This window comes from Zerene cesonia, chromosome 24 (assembly GCF_012273895.1).
Source record: "Zerene cesonia ecotype Mississippi chromosome 24, Zerene_cesonia_1.1, whole genome shotgun sequence".
Taxonomy (NCBI): Eukaryota; Metazoa; Arthropoda; class Insecta; order Lepidoptera; family Pieridae; genus Zerene; species Zerene cesonia.
The window spans coordinates 707,600-715,109 of NC_052125.1; the positions used below are offsets into that span (position 1 = coordinate 707,600).

The 7,510-nt window shown below is 32.8% G+C and overlaps 1 long non-coding RNA gene across 1 annotated transcript in view; it reads left to right on the forward strand.

The window, feature by feature from the left end:
• The window catches only part of LOC119836459, a 4,264-nt gene extending 2,738 nt beyond the window's left edge, over positions 1-1,526 (forward strand). The window contains exon 2 of the long non-coding RNA XR_005288099.1: positions 1,368-1,526. This is a non-coding gene — a long non-coding RNA (uncharacterized LOC119836459). The remainder of the gene's footprint in view (positions 1-1,367) is intronic.
• The last annotated feature ends 5,984 nt before the right edge of the window (positions 1,527-7,510 follow it).

Consider the following 7,510-nt stretch of genomic DNA (forward strand, 5'->3'; position numbering starts at 1 on the left):
TGTTCCCTAGGTTAAGTCTCAATTTGTAATTATTCCAAAACAATAAAGCATAAATAAATAAATAAATAAATAAATAATCAAAAACTGCTGGATCGATTTTAAAAATTCTTTCACCATTAAAAGGCTGCTACTTCGCTGAGTGACATAGGCTATATAAGTACCACGGGCGAAGCCGGGGTGAACTGCTAGTTATTAATAAGATATACGTGTTGCGTAAATTTGTCATTTTAAAAGAGCAGCTATAGTTTCTTGCCGGCTTTTCTGCGTAGAGAATGTTATCCGAACCGGTGGTAAATGGTAAAATTATTATGACGATTCAAAAGTGCTTCTAGAAGAAGTCTAATTGAACTAATACATTTTTAATTTTTAGTTTTATAGCATTGAAATGCTTTATAAATGAGAAATTTTGAAAAAATAGCAAAAATTTGATCACGAGGTGGGATTCGAACCCGCGTTTTTTGCCAAACCATAGCAACGCCTAGCCTCTCGGCCACCCGTGATCCCGCCACAGTAATCGAATTTCTTCTACTCTTTCGGTTTCATGTGCCTAAGGGGCACCCCACGCCATCTATTGAGATGATTAAGAACCATCATAACTTTGAACTTGAACTAATACATATTAGAGTTTGAGTTTGTGGAGATGCTGGAAATTTACCTGTTTATTTATTTATTATATTAAGTACCACCACCATGACATACACGGGTAACAGGGATGGAGTTTTATGAAATTACAAACACAGACTTAGTGCTGTCATAATTATAGGCAACCACTACTAATAAAAATATCATTACACAGCTTGCAGTTAACAGCTATTTAAGTACGAACAAAATTTTGTCTTATTTATATTTTACATAACAAAAAAACAGCTGTGTTGGAGAATTGATAAGAATTGATATTCTAGCCTGAAAAGCGTCAACATTGAAACAAAGGTTTCGGCAACATTGCAGGGAACTTTTATCAACAAATTTTCACAATGATTAAGAGGTTATATGATGATGATGATTATTATTATGTTTTTCTCCATAATGCTCGGGTACCACCAGAAGGATAATACCCGGTCCTTTGGTAGGCTTACGTGGGGACACAGATCCATCACGCAGAAGCCCTTTAGAGAGTTTTAATGTGTTGTTATTATTATTTTTATAATACTGATTTTTTAAATAAATAATACAATATTAGATAGTATAAAACAAAGTCGCTTTCCGTTTTTGTATCTGTATGTTTAGATCTCTTAGATTACTTATCATTTATATTTTTGTTTTTTTTAATAGATAATTTTTTAAGTGATTCATATAAATAGAAATACTGTTATATTATATTATACATATAATTTGAAAATATACATTTGATATTTTTTTGTCTTTAGGTAGCCATGGTGGTAATCATGACGGTGGTAGCGGTTGCAATGGGACAATGCCCCAACTGCCATCCGCGCGGTGAAGTTCCATCGCCTTGAGCACATCCGTTTTCGTCATCATATGTAACAGTTTTACATTGAAGTGAATAAACGGAAATCGCAAGAGTATTGTTTGTTTTATATCCCTATTTTTTATTTTATCACGGTTTTTATTAGCTTCACCTGTACGTTTGTATGACTCTCCCGATCTCCCGACATTTTTAGACTCGATTTTGACCCACTTTAAACTGACAGATTTAATTCAAACTCTGTAAAATTATCAAGGATCGGTGACAATACAATAATTTTATGAATTTATCTTATTATCCTGATTAGGATATCCAGAATTCGATAATTACGTATATTTTGTATAAGACAAATGACACCTTTTAGTTGATTCCATCGTTAAAGCGTGTTCTTAGTTATTTTTAACAAATATCAAAATTATTTTTATTTATATTATACTAGCGGTTTCACCCGCATAAGTCTGTATCAACGTAGGAATAACGGTATACAAAGTTGCCTATATGTTATTCAATTTCATTGCTATCGTTTCAGTAGTTTTTGCGTGAAAGAGCAACAAACACACACATCCTTACAAGTAATATTAGTAGATATACAAGTGTCTTTGAATAGTTCTTTACGGTTCCTTATCGAAAGGGAAAAATGGAAACCTATTACTAAGGCTTCGCTGTCCGTCTATCTGTCGGTTACGAGTGTGTTACATACAACTAGTATATAAGGACAAAATAGAAAATATCGAAGTTAAGTAATCATTTTATGGAAGATCACGTTTTTTTTTTTACTTATCGCGAGTCCGACTCGCAGTAGACTTAAAGAAATCTCAAAAAAAAAACAAAGCTTCGGAAACCTAAAACATTCAAGTTAAGATTCAAAACGCAAAGCAAAAAATGCCATCAAACGATCACCTTAAACTTTAATTACAATCGAGACGAGTGACATTACAATCTGTCCGTGTGTCATTCATTAGAATACAATTAACGTTACTTTGCATATGTATATACAATGTAATTGGTTATACAGGCCCGCATTTTAGACAAAACAAATATATTTTTATATAATATAATAAAAAAATAATACTTGATTCTTAGGAAGTTTGTTTATATATATATAGCTTTTGACAGCGACTTAGCACACGTTCATTCGGAGTACTTTAATTGATCTTATTATTCATATTAACCTTCCTCTTGAATTACTCTATCTATTTAAAAAACCCCATCAAAATCCGTTGCGTAGATTTAAAGATTAAGCATATATAGGGACATAGGGACAGAGAAGGCGATTTTGTTTTATACTATGTAGTGATAAGGTAAGTCCCGTGTCCCCTACTGGGGTATGGGGCAGATGATGTACATCTGTTTTTCTTTAGGGACAAGTAGGTGATCAGCCTTCTGTGTCCTGCCAGACCGAAACATGTTTTTTTTGTGCGTCCCCACCGGGAATTGAACCCAGGGCCCCTCGGTTCTACGCTCAGGCGTTAACCACTGTACCAAGAAGGCGGTCAATATATATGTATATTATATATGTTGTGATACATATATTATATTTCAAAATATACATATAATCCTCCGTGCATTGAAAATTATTTCACCAGTATAAAACTATACAACTCTCTGTACCGAGATAGATTTTTTGATTTGGTTTTTAATTTTGGTCTATGTGAATAAAGAATCCAATGGAGTTTTTCATCCACTCATTCATCACTGGCTTCTCTATACCTGATCATCACAAGCGCAGCCGAGATAAGCGCTTGTTTAAATACTTGAATCAGGTCCTGTACATTCTTTCTCTAAAACAATAATTGCTTCCGACAGTTGCTTTATTGTGTTGTTGTGAGCCAATTTTAGATTTTTGATAGCATTGTCGTAATGTTTGAGTTATCAACAGCTAGTTCTATTAACAAGTTATTTGAACATGTGTTTACCATTTACCGTGACGTTTTTAAAGTAGTACTTATTCCACCGTGGGAAAAGACAGTCTAGCGCGTTTCCTTTTTCTAACCACAATGATCTTTATAATTGCCTGAATTTGAAAAAGAAAATTAAAAAAAACATAGCGAATTTCTTTAGAAAGTTACAAAGAAATTAAAAAATTATTAAAAATGTTATGTTATGTCATAACATCAGTCTCCCCGTGAGCACGCTCGCTGTAAAGTGTTCGAAACGACGGGTTAATAATATAATGAAAAAAACGCGTTTAAAATCCGTTAAAAGTTTTTAATTTCTAAATGTATAATACTCGTAAAGTTACAAAGAAATTAATAACAAACAAGAGATTAGAAACTCATCTAAACATTTAGAAATTTTCATGTAAATTTTGACGATGACAGCATATCTTTTAGTCATTGTATGTTGTATAAAATACAGCCGCTTCCCGCAGTATGTCTATCTGTCCCTATGTATGCTTAAATCTTTTCTTAATGTATACTTATTGTGAAATAAACTATGATTAAAGATAGATATTTACTACAATTGTACCTCCCTTTTTGACTGCCTCTTTGGTGCAGAGGTTAACGCCTGTTCCGTTGGACTCCCGGTGGGGACGCACAAAAAAAAAACGTCTCGGTCTGGCAGGACACAGGAGGCTGATCACCTATTTGTCCATAAAGGAAATCGATCAGTGAAACAGATGAATATCATCTTTCCCATACCCCACTTGGGTACACGGGACACACTTGACAATTGTACAATCCTACACATAGTCACTACTTACAAAAATATTAACTATATTTTACAATAGGAAATGATATTGTTTCTTTTGTTTATAAATAAAACGATAATTTTCATCGCCTGAAAAACAATCGTTACTCGAAATACTTCCCATGACAACAATGAACAGTTTCGTGATATTTTTATGACTTTTATTTCGTAAACAATCTGATTTATAGGATGCGTTTAATTAAGTATAACATGCCTGCATTTCGGCAATATTAATTGGATGATAATAAACACTTGCTCAATTGATTGCGTGACACTAACGCGGTGTGTTTTCACTCGTGGACCGACACGTGTTGCCTAAATTGTGAAAACGTATTAGTGTATTCTGTATGTGGGAATTGGCGTTCCCCAAGGATGTGCTCTAGGTCCTGTATCTGCGGAGAGATCTCGTTAAATCTCGGTTTATGTGCTATATATGTATATGTATATTATGATGCATTTGTATTATTTATAGAAAAATAAAAAGTATTATATCGGGATATCCTAATCCAACTGGTTTGTAGTATGCAACATTTAGGATCAAATAGAAAATTTGAATAATAATTTCAATGGAAACAATTTTTTAAGTATGCATCATAAATTAAATCTCCTTCACGATTCGCCAAAACAAATCTTTTTCAATGTTCAGAATGATATGCATTATAATTACTGTAAATAAAAAAATCAAGATTTCAATTAAATTAAATTCAACTAACTAAATATTGTTTTAGATGATTGACTAGCGTAAGACGAAGTATAATACAAAAGTATAAAAAATAAAAACACTTCCATCCCAACGTTATTTAAAAGTATAAATAACACGTTTAATCTAGTGCACACGGAATAAAAACAGAACAAACATTAAAAAGAAAAACATTAACGATAAATCAGCATGGCGGCAGATGGCAGTTTTTGTTATTTTAGCAGTTCCGCGAGTTTTAGTCCTTTTTTAACTGAATTATTTACACGAATAAATTATGTGCTGATGTTGCGAGTTTGTATATTACAATCTTAATGTTCTTCATTTGTAATTCATTTAATTACACTTATCTGCACATTGTGATAGATGCAATCGAAAGGAAAACATCGTGAGGGAATTGAAGTCACAAAAATAAAAAAAAAACTGTGTATATTCTTTAAAAATTTATCATTTATAAGGCCTTTCAAATGTTAAAAAATAAACATTTTTATTTGGTTTAGGGTAGAGCTAGCCCATTTCCTTTTCCCAACCCTTCCCAGTCCTTTCCTTTATTCCTCTCGCCAATCCTTTATTAACCCCTTCCCAATTTAAATTCGGCAATTCATTTGTAGAGGCGCAAAGTCTGCAATGGACCTTATGCCTCTCCAAATGTTTATGGGCGGTGGTAGCGCTTACCATCAGGCGTACCACCAGCTATTGCCGACTGTGACATAAAAAAACAAAAAAAAAATGCTGGCAGGTTGGAATCAACCATGCTTCGGCACGAAATGGGCCAACTCACACCGGCGTAGTGCCACACCCCCACAGAAGACTAGCGTGAAATGCATGCTGCTGTTTCGTCTGGTGAGTGGGGAAATACCCATTATAATAAAATCTTTCACCGCCTCTATGCGTCTACCCCTACCCTAGGTCAATTTATCTTTTCTTTCGATTATGCGAACAAAGCAGCGGACGGAAAGCTAGCTTATAATTATTAGTCCAAAAACAAATAAACCGACATCGGTTTAATTATGTATAAATAGCTTTTAAAATAAATCGGTTGAACGCCCAGTGATCGCAGATAGGAATGCACAAAAACTCGCCTCGTAATTTGGTGTCGTTAATAAGACTGGGGTGAATACACGTTTTTATTAAGTCGGACTGAATTAATGCTTTATATGTTTCTTTGGCGTGAAATGGAAGTTAGGATTAATTATACACATACTGTATAAGACGAATACAGTATCTATGTAATAATCCACTTTTTAAATGCCAGAACTAGATTAAATTTGAATGGTTTTCAAAAGAAAATCAATAAAAAAAATCTGTTCCTACACTCACTAAAGAAATGCCATCGAATTAAGAACCTCCTCCTTTTTTTGAAATTGGTTGAAAATAAATCTCAAATAGATGTATAAATGTAAGTTTAAATAGATCAATTATTTATTAACTTGCAATGATTTTTTATCGATATGACTTATATAAAATAATATAAAATAAAACGATCATTAAAATTTATTTAATGACATTTTATTTGTTAGTACGCATGGCGTAAATAAATTTTATTTCTTTCAAAATAATGTCAAATTTCAGAGATTTTGATGTGAATGATCCGACAACAATAAGACAAATGAATTAAATGATCAGATAAATTTAAAACGCCACACACCAATTATAAGTAATTAAAGTATCCACAATTAACGAAAATAATGTACACAAATAGACAAAAAAAAACGGTATAACCAACCACTCTTTTACATTATTTAATGTCATACAAATAAGTCCGACGAAATCAAAAATTATGTACACCACTATAGTATAAGTGCAAACAGCCTTGCTCCACCTTGACATTAAATGCAAGCACATTGCGGGCGGTAAGTACAACTGGTTTCACCACACTTTATGCAAAAGGGAGACAATATCTATATTATGCGTTAATTAATTAAGATTTAATTTTTGATACAGAATTAGGGTTGTAAATCTTTACACAGGTACAAAACCACGTCTATACTAATAAAAAAAGAGGAAATGTTTTTTGTTTGTTTGTACCCTAAAGGCTCCGAAACTACTGGTCCGATTTTGAAATTTCTTCACCAAAAGAAGGCCATTATTCCCGAGTACATACTATAGGACACTTTTTTGGGGGTGTGGTACTTCCCCCATGCGAGCTGGCCCAATCCATTGCGAAGCGTGCTCGACTCCCACATTCAAAAAGACAACCATTTTTTTAATAAAACTATAGATAAAAAGAAAAAGTGAAATACGCTGTTGCATGACCACGACCAATTAATTATACTATCGGCTGTACGCCTTTATAGTCCAGGAGTTGAACAATAAAATTAAAATTGAAATGCGATTTATTAAAAAATACATTGCATTTATGCAAATATCTGTATATACATTTCATTTTCCTTATTAATTTAGCGATTTATATAATATTTACGAGTCTAGAATACAAACAATATTGTACATGGATTGATTATTTATTAAAATGGCGGCGTCAAGGCTTTAACAGTTAAATAAATTAAATGTGTGTTAAAAATTTACGTGTATTATTTTTTTATGTGGTAATAATTTGTTTGTGTGATTTTAAATGCGCTGCGTGGGTTTTTTATTCAATATTGAGTGTTTTAAAATGGCTGCCTTTTCCTTATATTGCTAAGGGCTGTAATAAAATAATGTGAGTTTTGTTTTTAACCAGACTACAGTGGAACTAA